Raw genomic sequence first — 17,920 nt, 5'->3', positions numbered from 1 at the left:
AATTGAATCCAATTAAATTATGTCTTTCGTGCACGGTCAAGTGAAAATGCACAGTAAAACATAGGAGAGCATCTCCGACCTCTCTTAGGACATCTACATGAACACTTGTCCTGCGGTAAAAGGCGGAATTGAAAAGGAAATATTGATGAAAATCCAGGGACGGGGATGTAGCTCAGTGGTAGAGCGTTCGCTTCGCATGTGAAAGGCCCCGGGTTCGATCCCCGGCATCTCCATATTTTTTGGTCGCAGACAAAAGCGGCATCGAGAAATCAAAGTAATCTCGCCTACACAATGCTGCTTTGCCCTAAAAATCATAGAAAGCGCAACGAAATATAAGTGCTGTTTGAACAGCGCAATCGGCACAGATGACTTAAAACTTCAAAATCACTCTTCTTAAAAGGCACGTCTCAAATGCACGCTCAAACATTTCAGGCAAAGCCGAATTAATTCCACACTTCCTTTCCCCGACAGGTTTTACAATTGTGTCTCAATTTTAAATGGATTATAACTTATCGTGAGTCAGAACAAATCGAATGTTAATGTTAATGATTCCAGCCTGAAACAATGCGTTTTATAGAGTTGCGTCGACAGTAGCGACTATTCGCGGTGATTTCGCTTCCTTTTGCAGTCTTACGTTATTTGCATTCTATAGTCTATCTAACGCCAGTCGACATTCCCAGTGACGTTGTAACGTACAAAAAGGCTCGATTGCTGTTTTTGTTGCTCTTTATATGTGTTAAGTTACCCCACTATGAGTAAGTCCCAGGTAGTCTAGTGGTTAGGATTCCGCGCTCTCACCGCGGCGGCCGGGGTTCGATTCCCCGTCTGGGAAGATATTTTTGCGCCTTTTCTCCGGATCGATATTGATATTAATAACGGTATATGCTTCAAACAACTGTTATGTGTACGTGGTCAATGAAAGAAACGATATACGTTTGTCCTATCGTGCATAGTATATACTATATGATTTCCTTTTACAACCGATACTTTATATATGTCTTTCTTCAGCTCAATATATAACGCGGCCGACTGATTGATGGTTCAGTACATGAAAATGAATTACAAATGTACTTGCTCAACACATTTCAATCCCAATACAACTGTTAGAGACATAAAGATAACCATCTCGTCTTGGTGCAAGACTATTTTAATAATCAGAGTGGCATGTGTATACATGGTATGAAAATACACTACTTAAATTTAATGTTCTATCGTTGTGAAGGGGATGTAGCTCAGTGGTAGAGCGTTCGCTTTGCATGTGAAAGGCCCCGGGTTCGATCCCCGGCATCTCCACTCCTAATTTTTTGTCAATGTAATTGAATCCAATTAAATTATGTCTTTCGTGCACGGTCAAGTGAAAATGCACAGTAAAACATAGGAGAGCATCTCCGACCTCTCTTAGGACATCTACATGAACACTTGTCCTGCGGTAAAAGGCGGAATTGAAAAGGAAATATTGATGAAAATCCAGGGACGGGGATGTAGCTCAGTGGTAGAGCGTTCGCTTCGCATGTGAAAGGCCCCGGGTTCGATCCCCGGCATCTCCATATTTTTTGGTCGCAGACAAAAGCGGCATCGAGAAATCAAAGTAATCTCGCCTACACAATGCTGCTTTGCCCTAAAAATCATAGAAAGCGCAACGAAATATAAGTGCTGTTTGAACAGCGCAATCGGCACAGATGACTTAAAACTTCAAAATCACTCTTCTTAAAAGGCACGTCTCAAATGCACGCTCAAACATTTCAGGCAAAGCCGAATTAATTCCACACTCCCTTTCCCCGACAGGTTTTACAATTGTGTCTCAATTTTAAATGGATTATAACTTATCGTGAGTCAGAACAAATCGAATGTTAATGTTAATGATTCCAGCCTGAAACAATGCGTTTTATAGAGTTGCGTCGACAGTAGCGACTATTCGCGGTGATTTCGCTTCCTTTTGCAGTCTTACGTTATTTGCATTCTATAGTCTATCTAACGCCAGTCGACATTCCCAGTGACGTTGTAACGTACAAAAAGGCTCGATTGCTGTTTTTGTTGCTCTTTATATGTGTTAAGTTACCCCACTATGAGTAAGTCCCAGGTAGTCTAGTGGTTAGGATTCCGCGCTCTCACCGCGGCGGCCGGGGTTCGATTCCCCGTCTGGGAAGATATTTTTGCGCCTTTTCTCCGGATCGATATTGATATTAATAACGGTATATGCTTCAAACAACTGTTATGTGTACGTGGTCAATGAAAGAAACGATATACGTTTGTCCTATCGTGCATAGTATATACTATATGATTTCCTTTTACAACCGATACTTTATATATGTCTTTCTTCAGCTCAATATATAACGCGGCCGACTGATTGATGGTTCAGTACATGAAAATGAATTACAAATGTACTTGCTCAACACATTTCAATCCCAATACAACTGTTAGAGACATAAAGATAACCATCTCGTCTTGGTGCAAGACTATTTTAATAATCAGAGTGGCATGTGTATACATGGTATGAAAATACACTACTTAAATTTAATGTTCTATCGTTGTGAAGGGGATGTAGCTCAGTGGTAGAGCGTTCGCTTTGCATGTGAAAGGCCCCGGGTTCGATCCCCGGCATCTCCACTCCTAATTTTTTGTCAATGTAATTGAATCCAATTAAATTATGTCTTTCGTGCACGGTCAAGTGAAAATGCACAGTAAAACATAGGAGAGCATCTCCGACCTCTCTTAGGACATCTACATGAACACTTGTCCTGCGGTAAAAGGCGGAATTGAAAAGGAAATATTGATGAAAATCCAGGGACGGGGATGTAGCTCAGTGGTAGAGCGTTCGCTTCGCATGTGAAAGGCCCCGGGTTCGATCCCCGGCATCTCCATATTTTTTGGTCGCAGACAAAAGCGGCATCGAGAAATCAAAGTAATCTCGCCTACACAATGCTGCTTTGCCCTAAAAATCATAGAAAGCGCAACGAAATATAAGTGCTGTTTGAACAGCGCAATCGGCACAGATGACTTAAAACTTCAAAATCACTCTTCTTAAAAGGCACGTCTCAAATGCACGCTCAAACATTTCAGGCAAAGCCGAATTAATTCCACACTCCCTTTCCCCGACAGGTTTTACAATTGTGTCTCAATTTTAAATGGATTATAACTTATCGTGAGTCAGAACAAATCGAATGTTAATGTTAATGATTCCAGCCTGAAACAATGCGTTTTATAGAGTTGCGTCGACAGTAGCGACTATTCGCGGTGATTTCGCTTCCTTTTGCAGTCTTACGTTATTTGCATTCTATAGTCTATCTAACGCCAGTCGACATTCCCAGTGACGTTGTAACGTACAAAAAGGCTCGATTGCTGTTTTTGTTGCTCTTTATATGTGTTAAGTTACCCCACTATGAGTAAGTCCCAGGTAGTCTAGTGGTTAGGATTCCGCGCTCTCACCGCGGCGGCCGGGGTTCGATTCCCCGTCTGGGAAGATATTTTTGCGCCTTTTCTCCGGATCGATATTGATATTAATAACGGTATATGCTTCAAACAACTGTTATGTGTACGTGGTCAATGAAAGAAACGATATACGTTTGTCCTATCGTGCATAGTATATACTATATGATTTCCTTTTACAACCGATACTTTATATATGTCTTTCTTCAGCTCAATATATAACGCGGCCGACTGATTGATGGTTCAGTACATGAAAATGAATTACAAATGTACTTGCTCAACACATTTCAATCCCAATACAACTGTTAGAGACATAAAGATAACCATCTCGTCTTGGTGCAAGACTATTTTAATAATCAGAGTGGCATGTGTATACATGGTATGAAAATACACTACTTAAATTTAATGTTCTATCGTTGTGAAGGGGATGTAGCTCAGTGGTAGAGCGTTCGCTTTGCATGTGAAAGGCCCCGGGTTCGATCCCCGGCATCTCCACTCCTAATTTTTTGTCAATGTAATTGAATCCAATTAAATTATGTCTTTCGTGCACGGTCAAGTGAAAATGCACAGTAAAACATAGGAGAGCATCTCCGACCTCTCTTAGGACATCTACATGAACACTTGTCCTGCGGTAAAAGGCGGAATTGAAAAGGAAATATTGATGAAAATCCAGGGACGGGGATGTAGCTCAGTGGTAGAGCGTTCGCTTCGCATGTGAAAGGCCCCGGGTTCGATCCCCGGCATCTCCATATTTTTTGGTCGCAGACAAAAGCGGCATCGAGAAATCAAAGTAATCTCGCCTACACAATGCTGCTTTGCCCTAAAAATCATAGAAAGCGCAACGAAATATAAGTGCTGTTTGAACAGCGCAATCGGCACAGATGACTTAAAACTTCAAAATCACTCTTCTTAAAAGGCACGTCTCAAATGCACGCTCAAACATTTCAGGCAAAGCCGAATTAATTCCACACTCCCTTTCCCCGACAGGTTTTACAATTGTGTCTCAATTTTAAATGGATTATAACTTATCGTGAGTCAGAACAAATCGAATGTTAATGTTAATGATTCCAGCCTGAAACAATGCGTTTTATAGAGTTGCGTCGACAGTAGCGACTATTCGCGGTGATTTCGCTTCCTTTTGCAGTCTTACGTTATTTGCATTCTATAGTCTATCTAACGCCAGTCGACATTCCCAGTGACGTTGTAACGTACAAAAAGGCTCGATTGCTGTTTTTGTTGCTCTTTATATGTGTTAAGTTACCCCACTATGAGTAAGTCCCAGGTAGTCTAGTGGTTAGGATTCCGCGCTCTCACCGCGGCGGCCGGGGTTCGATTCCCCGTCTGGGAAGATATTTTTGCGCCTTTTCTCCGGATCGATATTGATATTAATAACGGTATATGCTTCAAACAACTGTTATGTGTACGTGGTCAATGAAAGAAACGATATACGTTTGTCCTATCGTGCATAGTATATACTATATGATTTCCTTTTACAACCGATACTTTATATATGTCTTTCTTCAGCTCAATATATAACGCGGCCGACTGATTGATGGTTCAGTACATGAAAATGAATTACAAATGTACTTGCTCAACACATTTCAATCCCAATACAACTGTTAGAGACATAAAGATAACCATCTCGTCTTGGTGCAAGACTATTTTAATAATCAGAGTGGCATGTGTATACATGGTATGAAAATACACTACTTAAATTTAATGTTCTATCGTTGTGAAGGGGATGTAGCTCAGTGGTAGAGCGTTCGCTTTGCATGTGAAAGGCCCCGGGTTCGATCCCCGGCATCTCCACTCCTAATTTTTTGTCAATGTAATTGAATCCAATTAAATTATGTCTTTCGTGCACGGTCAAGTGAAAATGCACAGTAAAACATAGGAGAGCATCTCCGACCTCTCTTAGGACATCTACATGAACACTTGTCCTGCGGTAAAAGGCGGAATTGAAAAGGAAATATTGATGAAAATCCAGGGACGGGGATGTAGCTCAGTGGTAGAGCGTTCGCTTCGCATGTGAAAGGCCCCGGGTTCGATCCCCGGCATCTCCATATTTTTTGGTCGCAGACAAAAGCGGCATCGAGAAATCAAAGTAATCTCGCCTACACAATGCTGCTTTGCCCTAAAAATCATAGAAAGCGCAACGAAATATAAGTGCTGTTTGAACAGCGCAATCGGCACAGATGACTTAAAACTTCAAAATCACTCTTCTTAAAAGGCACGTCTCAAATGCACGCTCAAACATTTCAGGCAAAGCCGAATTAATTCCACACTCCCTTTCCCCGACAGGTTTTACAATTGTGTCTCAATTTTAAATGGATTATAACTTATCGTGAGTCAGAACAAATCGAATGTTAATGTTAATGATTCCAGCCTGAAACAATGCGTTTTATAGAGTTGCGTCGACAGTAGCGACTATTCGCGGTGATTTCGCTTCCTTTTGCAGTCTTACGTTATTTGCATTCTATAGTCTATCTAACGCCAGTCGACATTCCCAGTGACGTTGTAACGTACAAAAAGGCTCGATTGCTGTTTTTGTTGCTCTTTATATGTGTTAAGTTACCCCACTATGAGTAAGTCCCAGGTAGTCTAGTGGTTAGGATTCCGCGCTCTCACCGCGGCGGCCGGGGTTCGATTCCCCGTCTGGGAAGATATTTTTGCGCCTTTTCTCCGGATCGATATTGATATTAATAACGGTATATGCTTCAAACAACTGTTATGTGTACGTGGTCAATGAAAGAAACGATATACGTTTGTCCTATCGTGCATAGTATATACTATATGATTTCCTTTTACAACCGATACTTTATATATGTCTTTCTTCAGCTCAATATATAACGCGGCCGACTGATTGATGGTTCAGTACATGAAAATGAATTACAAATGTACTTGCTCAACACATTTCAATCCCAATACAACTGTTAGAGACATAAAGATAACCATCTCGTCTTGGTGCAAGACTATTTTAATAATCAGAGTGGCATGTGTATACATGGTATGAAAATACACTACTTAAATTTAATGTTCTATCGTTGTGAAGGGGATGTAGCTCAGTGGTAGAGCGTTCGCTTTGCATGTGAAAGATGTTCGATCCCCGGCATCTCCACTCCTAATTTTTTGTCAATGTAATTGAATCCAATTAAATTATGTCTTTCGTGCACGGTCAAGTGAAAATGCACAGTAAAACATAGGAGAGCATCTCCGACCTCTCTTAGGACATCTACATGAACACTTGTCCTGCGGTAAAAGGCGGAATTGAAAAGGAAATATTGATGAAAATCCAGGGACGGGGATGTAGCTCAGTGGTAGAGCGTTCGCTTCGCATGTGAAAGGCCCCGGGTTCGATCCCCGGCATCTCCATATTTTTTGGTCGCAGACAAAAGCGGCATCGAGAAATCAAAGTAATCTCGCCTACACAATGCTGCTTTGCCCTAAAAATCATAGAAAGCGCAACGAAATATAAGTGCTGTTTGAACAGCGCAATCGGCACAGATGACTTAAAACTTCAAAATCACTCTTCTTAAAAGGCACGTCTCAAATGCACGCTCAAACATTTCAGGCAAAGCCGAATTAATTCCACACTCCCTTTCCCCGACAGGTTTTACAATTGTGTCTCAATTTTAAATGGATTATAACTTATCGTGAGTCAGAACAAATCGAATGTTAATGTTAATGATTCCAGCCTGAAACAATGCGTTTTATAGAGTTGCGTCGACAGTAGCGACTATTCGCGGTGATTTCGCTTCCTTTTGCAGTCTTACGTTATTTGCATTCTATAGTCTATCTAACGCCAGTCGACATTCCCAGTGACGTTGTAACGTACAAAAAGGCTCGATTGCTGTTTTTGTTGCTCTTTATATGTGTTAAGTTACCCCACTATGAGTAAGTCCCAGGTAGTCTAGTGGTTAGGATTCCGCGCTCTCACCGCGGCGGCCGGGGTTCGATTCCCCGTCTGGGAAGATATTTTTGCGCCTTTTCTCCGGATCGATATTGATATTAATAACGGTATATGCTTCAAACAACTGTTATGTGTACGTGGTCAATGAAAGAAACGATATACGTTTGTCCTATCGTGCATAGTATATACTATATGATTTCCTTTTACAACCGATACTTTATATATGTCTTTCTTCAGCTCAATATATAACGCGGCCGACTGATTGATGGTTCAGTACATGAAAATGAATTACAAATGTACTTGCTCAACACATTTCAATCCCAATACAACTGTTAGAGACATAAAGATAACCATCTCGTCTTGGTGCAAGACTATTTTAATAATCAGAGTGGCATGTGTATACATGGTATGAAAATACACTACTTAAATTTAATGTTCTATCGTTGTGAAGGGGATGTAGCTCAGTGGTAGAGCGTTCGCTTTGCATGTGAAAGGCCCCGGGTTCGATCCCCGGCATCTCCACTCCTAATTTTTTGTCAATGTAATTGAATCCAATTAAATTATGTCTTTCGTGCACGGTCAAGTGAAAATGCACAGTAAAACATAGGAGAGCATCTCCGACCTCTCTTAGGACATCTACATGAACACTTGTCCTGCGGTAAAAGGCGGAATTGAAAAGGAAATATTGATGAAAATCCAGGGACGGGGATGTAGCTCAGTGGTAGAGCGTTCGCTTCGCATGTGAAAGGCCCCGGGTTCGATCCCCGGCATCTCCATATTTTTTGGTCGCAGACAAAAGCGGCATCGAGAAATCAAAGTAATCTCGCCTACACAATGCTGCTTTGCCCTAAAAATCATAGAAAGCGCAACGAAATATAAGTGCTGTTTGAACAGCGCAATCGGCACAGATGACTTAAAACTTCAAAATCACTCTTCTTAAAAGGCACGTCTCAAATGCACGCTCAAACATTTCAGGCAAAGCCGAATTAATTCCACACTCCCTTTCCCCGACAGGTTTTACAATTGTGTCTCAATTTTAAATGGATTATAACTTATCGTGAGTCAGAACAAATCGAATGTTAATGTTAATGATTCCAGCCTGAAACAATGCGTTTTATAGAGTTGCGTCGACAGTAGCGACTATTCGCGGTGATTTCGCTTCCTTTTGCAGTCTTACGTTATTTGCATTCTATAGTCTATCTAACGCCAGTCGACATTCCCAGTGACGTTGTAACGTACAAAAAGGCTCGATTGCTGTTTTTGTTGCTCTTTATATGTGTTAAGTTACCCCACTATGAGTAAGTCCCAGGTAGTCTAGTGGTTAGGATTCCGCGCTCTCACCGCGGCGGCCGGGGTTCGATTCCCCGTCTGGGAAGATATTTTTGCGCCTTTTCTCCGGATCGATATTGATATTAATAACGGTATATGCTTCAAACAACTGTTATGTGTACGTGGTCAATGAAAGAAACGATATACGTTTGTCCTATCGTGCATAGTATATACTATATGATTTCCTTTTACAACCGAAACTTTATATATGTCTTTCTTCAGCTCAATATATAACGCGGCCGACTGATTGATGGTTCAGTACATGAAAATGAATTACAAATGTACTTGCTCAACACATTTCAATCCCAATACAACTGTTAGAGACATAAAGATAACCATCTCGTCTTGGTGCAAGACTATTTTAATAATCAGAGTGGCATGTGTATACATGGTATGAAAATACACTACTTAAATTTAATGTTCTATCGTTGTGAAGGGGATGTAGCTCAGTGGTAGAGCGTTCGCTTTGCATGTGAAAGGCCCCGGGTTCGATCCCCGGCATCTCCACTCCTAATTTTTTGTCAATGTAATTGAATCCAATTAAATTATGTCTTTCGTGCACGGTCAAGTGAAAATGCACAGTAAAACATAGGAGAGCATCTCCGACCTCTCTTAGGACATCTACATGAACACTTGTCCTGCGGTAAAAGGCGGAATTGAAAAGGAAATATTGATGAAAATCCAGGGACGGGGATGTAGCTCAGTGGTAGAGCGTTCGCTTCGCATGTGAAAGGCCCCGGGTTCGATCCCCGGCATCTCCATATTTTTTGGTCGCAGACAAAAGCGGCATCGAGAAATCAAAGTAATCTCGCCTACACAATGCTGCTTTGCCCTAAAAATCATAGAAAGCGCAACGAAATATAAGTGCTGTTTGAACAGCGCAATCGGCACAGATGACTTAAAACTTCAAAATCACTCTTCTTAAAAGGCACGTCTCAAATGCACGCTCAAACATTTCAGGCAAAGCCGAATTAATTCCACACTCCCTTTCCCCGACAGGTTTTACAATTGTGTCTCAATTTTAAATGGATTATAACTTATCGTGAGTCAGAACAAATCGAATGTTAATGTTAATGATTCCAGCCTGAAACAATGCGTTTTATAGAGTTGCGTCGACAGTAGCGACTATTCGCGGTGATTTCGCTTCCTTTTGCAGTCTTACGTTATTTGCATTCTATAGTCTATCTAACGCCAGTCGACATTCCCAGTGACGTTGTAACGTACAAAAAGGCTCGATTGCTGTTTTTGTTGCTCTTTATATGTGTTAAGTTACCCCACTATGAGTAAGTCCCAGGTAGTCTAGTGGTTAGGATTCCGCGCTCTCACCGCGGCGGCCGGGGTTCGATTCCCCGTCTGGGAAGATATTTTTGCGCCTTTTCTCCGGATCGATATTGATATTAATAACGGTATATGCTTCAAACAACTGTTATGTGTACGTGGTCAATGAAAGAAACGATATACGTTTGTCCTATCGTGCATAGTATATACTATATGATTTCCTTTTACAACCGATACTTTATATATGTCTTTCTTCAGCTCAATATATAACGCGGCCGACTGATTGATGGTTCAGTACATGAAAATGAATTACAAATGTACTTGCTCAACACATTTCAATCCCAATACAACTGTTAGAGACATAAAGATAACCATCTCGTCTTGGTGCAAGACTATTTTAATAATCAGAGTGGCATGTGTATACATGGTATGAAAATACACTACTTAAATTTAATGTTCTATCGTTGTGAAGGGGATGTAGCTCAGTGGTAGAGCGTTCGCTTTGCATGTGAAAGGCCCCGGGTTCGATCCCCGGCATCTCCACTCCTAATTTTTTGTCAATGTAATTGAATCCAATTAAATTATGTCTTTCGTGCACGGTCAAGTGAAAATGCACAGTAAAACATAGGAGAGCATCTCCGACCTCTCTTAGGACATCTACATGAACACTTGTCCTGCGGTAAAAGGCGGAATTGAAAAGGAAATATTGATGAAAATCCAGGGACGGGGATGTAGCTCAGTGGTAGAGCGTTCGCTTCGCATGTGAAAGGCCCCGGGTTCGATCCCCGGCATCTCCATATTTTTTGGTCGCAGACAAAAGCGGCATCGAGAAATCAAAGTAATCTCGCCTACACAATGCTGCTTTGCCCTAAAAATCATAGAAAGCGCAACGAAATATAAGTGCTGTTTGAACAGCGCAATCGGCACAGATGACTTAAAACTTCAAAATCACTCTTCTTAAAAGGCACGTCTCAAATGCACGCTCAAACATTTCAGGCAAAGCCGAATTAATTCCACACTCCCTTTCCCCGACAGGTTTTACAATTGTGTCTCAATTTTAAATGGATTATAACTTATCGTGAGTCAGAACAAATCGAATGTTAATGTTAATGATTCCAGCCTGAAACAATGCGTTTTATAGAGTTGCGTCGACAGTAGCGACTATTCGCGGTGATTTCGCTTCCTTTTGCAGTCTTACGTTATTTGCATTCTATAGTCTATCTAACGCCAGTCGACATTCCCAGTGACGTTGTAACGTACAAAAAGGCTCGATTGCTGTTTTTGTTGCTCTTTATATGTGTTAAGTTACCCCACTATGAGTAAGTCCCAGGTAGTCTAGTGGTTAGGATTCCGCGCTCTCACCGCGGCGGCCGGGGTTCGATTCCCCGTCTGGGAAGATATTTTTGCGCCTTTTCTCCGGATCGATATTGATATTAATAACGGTATATGCTTCAAACAACTGTTATGTGTACGTGGTCAATGAAAGAAACGATATACGTTTGTCCTATCGTGCATAGTATATACTATATGATTTCCTTTTACAACCGATACTTTATATATGTCTTTCTTCAGCTCAATATATAACGCGGCCGACTGATTGATGGTTCAGTACATGAAAATGAATTACAAATGTACTTGCTCAACACATTTCAATCCCAATACAACTGTTAGAGACATAAAGATAACCATCTCGTCTTGGTGCAAGACTATTTTAATAATCAGAGTGGCATGTGTATACATGGTATGAAAATACACTACTTAAATTTAATGTTCTATCGTTGTGAAGGGGATGTAGCTCAGTGGTAGAGCGTTCGCTTTGCATGTGAAAGGCCCCGGGTTCGATCCCCGGCATCTCCACTCCTAATTTTTTGTCAATGTAATTGAATCCAATTAAATTATGTCTTTCGTGCACGGTCAAGTGAAAATGCACAGTAAAACATAGGAGAGCATCTCCGACCTCTCTTAGGACATCTACATGAACACTTGTCCTGCGGTAAAAGGCGGAATTGAAAAGGAAATATTGATGAAAATCCAGGGACGGGGATGTAGCTCAGTGGTAGAGCGTTCGCTTCGCATGTGAAAGGCCCCGGGTTCGATCCCCGGCATCTCCATATTTTTTGGTCGCAGACAAAAGCGGCATCGAGAAATCAAAGTAATCTCGCCTACACAATGCTGCTTTGCCCTAAAAATCATAGAAAGCGCAACGAAATATAAGTGCTGTTTGAACAGCGCAATCGGCACAGATGACTTAAAACTTCAAAATCACTCTTCTTAAAAGGCACGTCTCAAATGCACGCTCAAACATTTCAGGCAAAGCCGAATTAATTCCACACTCCCTTTCCCCGACAGGTTTTACAATTGTGTCTCAATTTTAAATGGATTATAACTTATCGTGAGTCAGAACAAATCGAATGTTAATGTTAATGATTCCAGCCTGAAACAATGCGTTTTATAGAGTTGCGTCGACAGTAGCGACTATTCGCGGTGATTTCGCTTCCTTTTGCAGTCTTACGTTATTTGCATTCTATAGTCTATCTAACGCCAGTCGACATTCCCAGTGACGTTGTAACGTACAAAAAGGCTCGATTGCTGTTTTTGTTGCTCTTTATATGTGTTAAGTTACCCCACTATGAGTAAGTCCCAGGTAGTCTAGTGGTTAGGATTCCGCGCTCTCACCGCGGCGGCCGGGGTTCGATTCCCCGTCTGGGAAGATATTTTTGCGCCTTTTCTCCGGATCGATATTGATATTAATAACGGTATATGCTTCAAACAACTGTTATGTGTACGTGGTCAATGAAAGAAACGATATACGTTTGTCCTATCGTGCATAGTATATACTATATGATTTCCTTTTACAACCGATACTTTATATATGTCTTTCTTCAGCTCAATATATAACGCGGCCGACTGATTGATGGTTCAGTACATGAAAATGAATTACAAATGTACTTGCTCAACACATTTCAATCCCAATACAACTGTTAGAGACATAAAGATAACCATCTCGTCTTGGTGCAAGACTATTTTAATAATCAGAGTGGCATGTGTATACATGGTATGAAAATACACTACTTAAATTTAATGTTCTATCGTTGTGAAGGGGATGTAGCTCAGTGGTAGAGCGTTCGCTTTGCATGTGAAAGGCCCCGGGTTCGATCCCCGGCATCTCCACTCCTAATTTTTTGTCAATGTAATTGAATCCAATTAAATTATGTCTTTCGTGCACGGTCAAGTGAAAATGCACAGTAAAACATAGGAGAGCATCTCCGACCTCTCTTAGGACATCTACATGAACACTTGTCCTGCGGTAAAAGGCGGAATTGAAAAGGAAATATTGATGAAAATCCAGGGACGGGGATGTAGCTCAGTGGTAGAGCGTTCGCTTCGCATGTGAAAGGCCCCGGGTTCGATCCCCGGCATCTCCATATTTTTTGGTCGCAGACAAAAGCGGCATCGAGAAATCAAAGTAATCTCGCCTACACAATGCTGCTTTGCCCTAAAAATCATAGAAAGCGCAACGAAATATAAGTGCTGTTTGAACAGCGCAATCGGCACAGATGACTTAAAACTTCAAAATCACTCTTCTTAAAAGGCACGTCTCAAATGCACGCTCAAACATTTCAGGCAAAGCCGAATTAATTCCACACTCCCTTTCCCCGACAGGTTTTACAATTGTGTCTCAATTTTAAATGGATTATAACTTATCGTGAGTCAGAACAAATCGAATGTTAATGTTAATGATTCCAGCCTGAAACAATGCGTTTTATAGAGTTGCGTCGACAGTAGCGACTATTCGCGGTGATTTCGCTTCCTTTTGCAGTCTTACGTTATTTGCATTCTATAGTCTATCTAACGCCAGTCGACATTCCCAGTGACGTTGTAACGTACAAAAAGGCTCGATTGCTGTTTTTGTTGCTCTTTATATGTGTTAAGTTACCCCACTATGAGTAAGTCCCAGGTAGTCTAGTGGTTAGGATTCCGCGCTCTCACCGCGGCGGCCGGGGTTCGATTCCCCGTCTGGGAAGATATTTTTGCGCCTTTTCTCCGGATCGATATTGATATTAATAACGGTATATGCTTCAAACAACTGTTATGTGTACGTGGTCAATGAAAGAAACGATATACGTTTGTCCTATCGTGCATAGTATATACTATATGATTTCCTTTTACAACCGATACTTTATATATGTCTTTCTTCAGCTCAATATATAACGCGGCCGACTGATTGATGGTTCAGTACATGAAAATGAATTACAAATGTACTTGCTCAACACATTTCAATCCCAATACAACTGTTAGAGACATAAAGATAACCATCTCGTCTTGGTGCAAGACTATTTTAATAATCAGAGTGGCATGTGTATACATGGTATGAAAATACACTACTTAAATTTAATGTTCTATCGTTGTGAAGGGGATGTAGCTCAGTGGTAGAGCGTTCGCTTTGCATGTGAAAGGCCCCGGGTTCGATCCCCGGCATCTCCACTCCTAATTTTTTGTCAATGTAATTGAATCCAATTAAATTATGTCTTTCGTGCACGGTCAAGTGAAAATGCACAGTAAAACATAGGAGAGCATCTCCGACCTCTCTTAGGACATCTACATGAACACTTGTCCTGCGGTAAAAGGCGGAATTGAAAAGGAAATATTGATGAAAATCCAGGGACGGGGATGTAGCTCAGTGGTAGAGCGTTCGCTTCGCATGTGAAAGGCCCCGGGTTCGATCCCCGGCATCTCCATATTTTTTGGTCGCAGACAAAAGCGGCATCGAGAAATCAAAGTAATCTCGCCTACACAATGCTGCTTTGCCCTAAAAATCATAGAAAGCGCAACGAAATATAAGTGCTGTTTGAACAGCGCAATCGGCACAGATGACTTAAAACTTCAAAATCACTCTTCTTAAAAGGCACGTCTCAAATGCACGCTCAAACATTTCAGGCAAAGCCGAATTAATTCCACACTCCCTTTCCCCGACAGGTTTTACAATTGTGTCTCAATTTTAAATGGATTATAACTTATCGTGAGTCAGAACAAATCGAATGTTAATGTTAATGATTCCAGCCTGAAACAATGCGTTTTATAGAGTTGCGTCGACAGTAGCGACTATTCGCGGTGATTTCGCTTCCTTTTGCAGTCTTACGTTATTTGCATTCTATAGTCTATCTAACGCCAGTCGACATTCCCAGTGACGTTGTAACGTACAAAAAGGCTCGATTGCTGTTTTTGTTGCTCTTTATATGTGTTAAGTTACCCCACTATGAGTAAGTCCCAGGTAGTCTAGTGGTTAGGATTCCGCGCTCTCACCGCGGCGGCCGGGGTTCGATTCCCCGTCTGGGAAGATATTTTTGCGCCTTTTCTCCGGATCGATATTGATATTAATAACGGTATATGCTTCAAACAACTGTTATGTGTACGTGGTCAATGAAAGAAACGATATACGTTTGTCCTATCGTGCATAGTATATACTATATGATTTCCTTTTACAACCGATACTTTATATATGTCTTTCTTCAGCTCAATATATAACGCGGCCGACTGATTGATGGTTCAGTACATGAAAATGAATTACAAATGTACTTGCTCAACACATTTCAATCCCAATACAACTGTTAGAGACATAAAGATAACCATCTCGTCTTGGTGCAAGACTATTTTAATAATCAGAGTGGCATGTGTATACATGGTATGAAAATACACTACTTAAATTTAATGTTCTATCGTTGTGAAGGGGATGTAGCTCAGTGGTAGAGCGTTCGCTTTGCATGTGAAAGGCCCCGGGTTCGATCCCCGGCATCTCCACTCCTAATTTTTTGTCAATGTAATTGAATCCAATTAAATTATGTCTTTCGTGCACGGTCAAGTGAAAATGCACAGTAAAACATAGGAGAGCATCTCCGACCTCTCTTAGGACATCTACATGAACACTTGTCCTGCGGTAAAAGGCGGAATTGAAAAGGAAATATTGATGAAAATCCAGGGACGGGGATGTAGCTCAGTGGTAGAGCGTTCGCTTCGCATGTGAAAGGCCCCGGGTTCGATCCCCGGCATCTCCATATTTTTTGGTCGCAGACAAAAGCGGCATCGAGAAATCAAAGTAATCTCGCCTACACAATGCTGCTTTGCCCTAAAAATCATAGAAAGCGCAACGAAATATAAGTGCTGTTTGAACAGCGCAATCGGCACAGATGACTTAAAACTTCAAAATCACTCTTCTTAAAAGGCACGTCTCAAATGCACGCTCAAACATTTCAGGCAAAGCCGAATTAATTCCACACTCCCTTTCCCCGACAGGTTTTACAATTGTGTCTCAATTTTAAATGGATTATAACTTATCGTGAGTCAGAACAAATCGAATGTTAATGTTAATGATTCCAGCCTGAAACAATGCGTTTTATAGAGTTGCGTCGACAGTAGCGACTATTCGCGGTGATTTCGCTTCCTTTTGCAGTCTTACGTTATTTGCATTCTATAGTCTATCTAACGCCAGTCGACATTCCCAGTGACGTTGTAACGTACAAAAAGGCTCGATTGCTGTTTTTGTTGCTCTTTATATGTGTTAAGTTACCCCACTATGAGTAAGTCCCAGGTAGTCTAGTGGTTAGGATTCCGCGCTCTCACCGCGGCGGCCGGGGTTCGATTCCCCGTCTGGGAAGATATTTTTGCGCCTTTTCTCCGGATCGATATTGATATTAATAACGGTATATGCTTCAAACAACTGTTATGTGTACGTGGTCAATGAAAGAAACGATATACGTTTGTCCTATCGTGCATAGTATATACTATATGATTTCCTTTTACAACCGATACTTTATATATGTCTTTCTTCAGCTCAATATATAACGCGGCCGACTGATTGATGGTTCAGTACATGAAAATGAATTACAAATGTACTTGCTCAACACATTTCAATCCCAATACAACTGTTAGAGACATAAAGATAACCATCTCGTCTTGGTGCAAGACTATTTTAATAATCAGAGTGGCATGTGTATACATGGTATGAAAATACACTACTTAAATTTAATGTTCTATCGTTGTGAAGGGGATGTAGCTCAGTGGTAGAGCGTTCGCTTTGCATGTGAAAGGCCCCGGGTTCGATCCCCGGCATCTCCACTCCTAATTTTTTGTCAATGTAATTGAATCCAATTAAATTATGTCTTTCGTGCACGGTCAAGTGAAAATGCACAGTAAAACATAGGAGAGCATCTCCGACCTCTCTTAGGACATCTACATGAACACTTGTCCTGCGGTAAAAGGCGGAATTGAAAAGGAAATATTGATGAAAATCCAGGGACGGGGATGTAGCTCAGTGGTAGAGCGTTCGCTTCGCATGTGAAAGGCCCCGGGTTCGATCCCCGGCATCTCCATATTTTTTGGTCGCAGACAAAAGCGGCATCGAGAAATCAAAGTAATCTCGCCTACACAATGCTGCTTTGCCCTAAAAATCATAGAAAGCGCAACGAAATATAAGTGCTGTTTGAACAGCGCAATCGGCACAGATGACTTAAAACTTCAAAATCACTCTTCTTAAAAGGCACGTCTCAAATGCACGCTCAAACATTTCAGGCAAAGCCGAATTAATTCCACACTCCCTTTCCCCGACAGGTTTTACAATTGTGTCTCAATTTTAAATGGATTATAACTTATCGTGAGTCAGAACAAATCGAATGTTAATGTTAATGATTCCAGCCTGAAACAATGCGTTTTATAGAGTTGCGTCGACAGTAGCGACTATTCGCGGTGATTTCGCTTCCTTTTGCAGTCTTACGTTATTTGCATTCTATAGTCTATCTAACGCCAGTCGACATTCCCAGTGACGTTGTAACGTACAAAAAGGCTCGATTGCTGTTTTTGTTGCTCTTTATATGTGTTAAGTTACCCCACTATGAGTAAGTCCCAGGTAGTCTAGTGGTTAGGATTCCGCGCTCTCACCGCGGCGGCCGGGGTTCGATTCCCCGTCTGGGAAGATATTTTTGC

At 41.3% G+C, this 17,920-nt stretch overlaps 40 non-coding genes across 40 annotated transcripts; all 40 read left to right on the top strand.

The window, feature by feature from the left end:
• The first annotated feature begins 161 nt into the window (after window positions 1–161).
• Window positions 162–233, top strand: Trnaa-cgc (transfer RNA alanine (anticodon CGC)). The gene has a single exon. It is a non-coding gene; the product is annotated as a tRNA-Ala (tRNA).
• Window positions 234–760: 527 nt separating this feature from the next.
• Window positions 761–832, top strand: Trnae-cuc (transfer RNA glutamic acid (anticodon CUC)). The gene has a single exon. It is a non-coding gene; the product is annotated as a tRNA-Glu (tRNA).
• Window positions 833–1,221: 389 nt separating this feature from the next.
• Window positions 1,222–1,293, top strand: Trnaa-ugc (transfer RNA alanine (anticodon UGC)). The gene has a single exon. It is a non-coding gene; the product is annotated as a tRNA-Ala (tRNA).
• A 182-nt stretch (window positions 1,294–1,475) lies between these two features.
• On the top strand, window positions 1,476–1,547 carry Trnaa-cgc (transfer RNA alanine (anticodon CGC)). Its single transcript has one exon. It is a non-coding gene; the product is annotated as a tRNA-Ala (tRNA).
• A 527-nt stretch (window positions 1,548–2,074) lies between these two features.
• Trnae-cuc (transfer RNA glutamic acid (anticodon CUC)) lies at window positions 2,075–2,146 on the top strand. The gene has a single exon. It is a non-coding gene; the product is annotated as a tRNA-Glu (tRNA).
• Window positions 2,147–2,535: 389 nt separating this feature from the next.
• On the top strand, window positions 2,536–2,607 carry Trnaa-ugc (transfer RNA alanine (anticodon UGC)). The gene has a single exon. It is a non-coding gene; the product is annotated as a tRNA-Ala (tRNA).
• Window positions 2,608–2,789: 182 nt separating this feature from the next.
• Window positions 2,790–2,861, top strand: Trnaa-cgc (transfer RNA alanine (anticodon CGC)). The gene has a single exon. It is a non-coding gene; the product is annotated as a tRNA-Ala (tRNA).
• Window positions 2,862–3,388: 527 nt separating this feature from the next.
• Trnae-cuc (transfer RNA glutamic acid (anticodon CUC)) lies at window positions 3,389–3,460 on the top strand. The gene has a single exon. It is a non-coding gene; the product is annotated as a tRNA-Glu (tRNA).
• A 389-nt stretch (window positions 3,461–3,849) lies between these two features.
• Trnaa-ugc (transfer RNA alanine (anticodon UGC)) lies at window positions 3,850–3,921 on the top strand. Its single transcript has one exon. It is a non-coding gene; the product is annotated as a tRNA-Ala (tRNA).
• A 182-nt stretch (window positions 3,922–4,103) lies between these two features.
• Trnaa-cgc (transfer RNA alanine (anticodon CGC)) lies at window positions 4,104–4,175 on the top strand. Its single transcript has one exon. It is a non-coding gene; the product is annotated as a tRNA-Ala (tRNA).
• Window positions 4,176–4,702: 527 nt separating this feature from the next.
• Trnae-cuc (transfer RNA glutamic acid (anticodon CUC)) lies at window positions 4,703–4,774 on the top strand. The gene has a single exon. It is a non-coding gene; the product is annotated as a tRNA-Glu (tRNA).
• Window positions 4,775–5,163: 389 nt separating this feature from the next.
• On the top strand, window positions 5,164–5,235 carry Trnaa-ugc (transfer RNA alanine (anticodon UGC)). Its single transcript has one exon. It is a non-coding gene; the product is annotated as a tRNA-Ala (tRNA).
• A 182-nt stretch (window positions 5,236–5,417) lies between these two features.
• Trnaa-cgc (transfer RNA alanine (anticodon CGC)) lies at window positions 5,418–5,489 on the top strand. The gene has a single exon. It is a non-coding gene; the product is annotated as a tRNA-Ala (tRNA).
• Window positions 5,490–6,016: 527 nt separating this feature from the next.
• Trnae-cuc (transfer RNA glutamic acid (anticodon CUC)) lies at window positions 6,017–6,088 on the top strand. The gene has a single exon. It is a non-coding gene; the product is annotated as a tRNA-Glu (tRNA).
• A 638-nt stretch (window positions 6,089–6,726) lies between these two features.
• Window positions 6,727–6,798, top strand: Trnaa-cgc (transfer RNA alanine (anticodon CGC)). Its single transcript has one exon. It is a non-coding gene; the product is annotated as a tRNA-Ala (tRNA).
• A 527-nt stretch (window positions 6,799–7,325) lies between these two features.
• Trnae-cuc (transfer RNA glutamic acid (anticodon CUC)) lies at window positions 7,326–7,397 on the top strand. Its single transcript has one exon. It is a non-coding gene; the product is annotated as a tRNA-Glu (tRNA).
• A 389-nt stretch (window positions 7,398–7,786) lies between these two features.
• Trnaa-ugc (transfer RNA alanine (anticodon UGC)) lies at window positions 7,787–7,858 on the top strand. The gene has a single exon. It is a non-coding gene; the product is annotated as a tRNA-Ala (tRNA).
• Window positions 7,859–8,040: 182 nt separating this feature from the next.
• On the top strand, window positions 8,041–8,112 carry Trnaa-cgc (transfer RNA alanine (anticodon CGC)). The gene has a single exon. It is a non-coding gene; the product is annotated as a tRNA-Ala (tRNA).
• A 527-nt stretch (window positions 8,113–8,639) lies between these two features.
• Trnae-cuc (transfer RNA glutamic acid (anticodon CUC)) lies at window positions 8,640–8,711 on the top strand. Its single transcript has one exon. It is a non-coding gene; the product is annotated as a tRNA-Glu (tRNA).
• A 389-nt stretch (window positions 8,712–9,100) lies between these two features.
• On the top strand, window positions 9,101–9,172 carry Trnaa-ugc (transfer RNA alanine (anticodon UGC)). The gene has a single exon. It is a non-coding gene; the product is annotated as a tRNA-Ala (tRNA).
• Window positions 9,173–9,354: 182 nt separating this feature from the next.
• On the top strand, window positions 9,355–9,426 carry Trnaa-cgc (transfer RNA alanine (anticodon CGC)). Its single transcript has one exon. It is a non-coding gene; the product is annotated as a tRNA-Ala (tRNA).
• Window positions 9,427–9,953: 527 nt separating this feature from the next.
• Trnae-cuc (transfer RNA glutamic acid (anticodon CUC)) lies at window positions 9,954–10,025 on the top strand. Its single transcript has one exon. It is a non-coding gene; the product is annotated as a tRNA-Glu (tRNA).
• A 389-nt stretch (window positions 10,026–10,414) lies between these two features.
• On the top strand, window positions 10,415–10,486 carry Trnaa-ugc (transfer RNA alanine (anticodon UGC)). Its single transcript has one exon. It is a non-coding gene; the product is annotated as a tRNA-Ala (tRNA).
• A 182-nt stretch (window positions 10,487–10,668) lies between these two features.
• Trnaa-cgc (transfer RNA alanine (anticodon CGC)) lies at window positions 10,669–10,740 on the top strand. Its single transcript has one exon. It is a non-coding gene; the product is annotated as a tRNA-Ala (tRNA).
• A 527-nt stretch (window positions 10,741–11,267) lies between these two features.
• Trnae-cuc (transfer RNA glutamic acid (anticodon CUC)) lies at window positions 11,268–11,339 on the top strand. Its single transcript has one exon. It is a non-coding gene; the product is annotated as a tRNA-Glu (tRNA).
• Window positions 11,340–11,728: 389 nt separating this feature from the next.
• Window positions 11,729–11,800, top strand: Trnaa-ugc (transfer RNA alanine (anticodon UGC)). Its single transcript has one exon. It is a non-coding gene; the product is annotated as a tRNA-Ala (tRNA).
• Window positions 11,801–11,982: 182 nt separating this feature from the next.
• Trnaa-cgc (transfer RNA alanine (anticodon CGC)) lies at window positions 11,983–12,054 on the top strand. Its single transcript has one exon. It is a non-coding gene; the product is annotated as a tRNA-Ala (tRNA).
• A 527-nt stretch (window positions 12,055–12,581) lies between these two features.
• Window positions 12,582–12,653, top strand: Trnae-cuc (transfer RNA glutamic acid (anticodon CUC)). Its single transcript has one exon. It is a non-coding gene; the product is annotated as a tRNA-Glu (tRNA).
• A 389-nt stretch (window positions 12,654–13,042) lies between these two features.
• Window positions 13,043–13,114, top strand: Trnaa-ugc (transfer RNA alanine (anticodon UGC)). Its single transcript has one exon. It is a non-coding gene; the product is annotated as a tRNA-Ala (tRNA).
• A 182-nt stretch (window positions 13,115–13,296) lies between these two features.
• Trnaa-cgc (transfer RNA alanine (anticodon CGC)) lies at window positions 13,297–13,368 on the top strand. The gene has a single exon. It is a non-coding gene; the product is annotated as a tRNA-Ala (tRNA).
• A 527-nt stretch (window positions 13,369–13,895) lies between these two features.
• Trnae-cuc (transfer RNA glutamic acid (anticodon CUC)) lies at window positions 13,896–13,967 on the top strand. Its single transcript has one exon. It is a non-coding gene; the product is annotated as a tRNA-Glu (tRNA).
• A 389-nt stretch (window positions 13,968–14,356) lies between these two features.
• Trnaa-ugc (transfer RNA alanine (anticodon UGC)) lies at window positions 14,357–14,428 on the top strand. The gene has a single exon. It is a non-coding gene; the product is annotated as a tRNA-Ala (tRNA).
• A 182-nt stretch (window positions 14,429–14,610) lies between these two features.
• Window positions 14,611–14,682, top strand: Trnaa-cgc (transfer RNA alanine (anticodon CGC)). Its single transcript has one exon. It is a non-coding gene; the product is annotated as a tRNA-Ala (tRNA).
• A 527-nt stretch (window positions 14,683–15,209) lies between these two features.
• On the top strand, window positions 15,210–15,281 carry Trnae-cuc (transfer RNA glutamic acid (anticodon CUC)). The gene has a single exon. It is a non-coding gene; the product is annotated as a tRNA-Glu (tRNA).
• A 389-nt stretch (window positions 15,282–15,670) lies between these two features.
• On the top strand, window positions 15,671–15,742 carry Trnaa-ugc (transfer RNA alanine (anticodon UGC)). The gene has a single exon. It is a non-coding gene; the product is annotated as a tRNA-Ala (tRNA).
• Window positions 15,743–15,924: 182 nt separating this feature from the next.
• Window positions 15,925–15,996, top strand: Trnaa-cgc (transfer RNA alanine (anticodon CGC)). Its single transcript has one exon. It is a non-coding gene; the product is annotated as a tRNA-Ala (tRNA).
• Window positions 15,997–16,523: 527 nt separating this feature from the next.
• On the top strand, window positions 16,524–16,595 carry Trnae-cuc (transfer RNA glutamic acid (anticodon CUC)). The gene has a single exon. It is a non-coding gene; the product is annotated as a tRNA-Glu (tRNA).
• A 389-nt stretch (window positions 16,596–16,984) lies between these two features.
• Window positions 16,985–17,056, top strand: Trnaa-ugc (transfer RNA alanine (anticodon UGC)). Its single transcript has one exon. It is a non-coding gene; the product is annotated as a tRNA-Ala (tRNA).
• A 182-nt stretch (window positions 17,057–17,238) lies between these two features.
• On the top strand, window positions 17,239–17,310 carry Trnaa-cgc (transfer RNA alanine (anticodon CGC)). Its single transcript has one exon. It is a non-coding gene; the product is annotated as a tRNA-Ala (tRNA).
• A 527-nt stretch (window positions 17,311–17,837) lies between these two features.
• Trnae-cuc (transfer RNA glutamic acid (anticodon CUC)) lies at window positions 17,838–17,909 on the top strand. The gene has a single exon. It is a non-coding gene; the product is annotated as a tRNA-Glu (tRNA).
• Window positions 17,910–17,920: the final 11 nt, after the last annotated feature.

Source organism: Mytilus trossulus, unplaced genomic scaffold (genome assembly GCF_036588685.1).
Source record: "Mytilus trossulus isolate FHL-02 unplaced genomic scaffold, PNRI_Mtr1.1.1.hap1 h1tg001115l__unscaffolded, whole genome shotgun sequence".
Taxonomy (NCBI): Eukaryota; Metazoa; Mollusca; class Bivalvia; order Mytilida; family Mytilidae; genus Mytilus; species Mytilus trossulus.
Note: the sequence above shows the minus strand (reverse complement) of the source record. Positions and strands in the feature narration are given on the sequence as shown.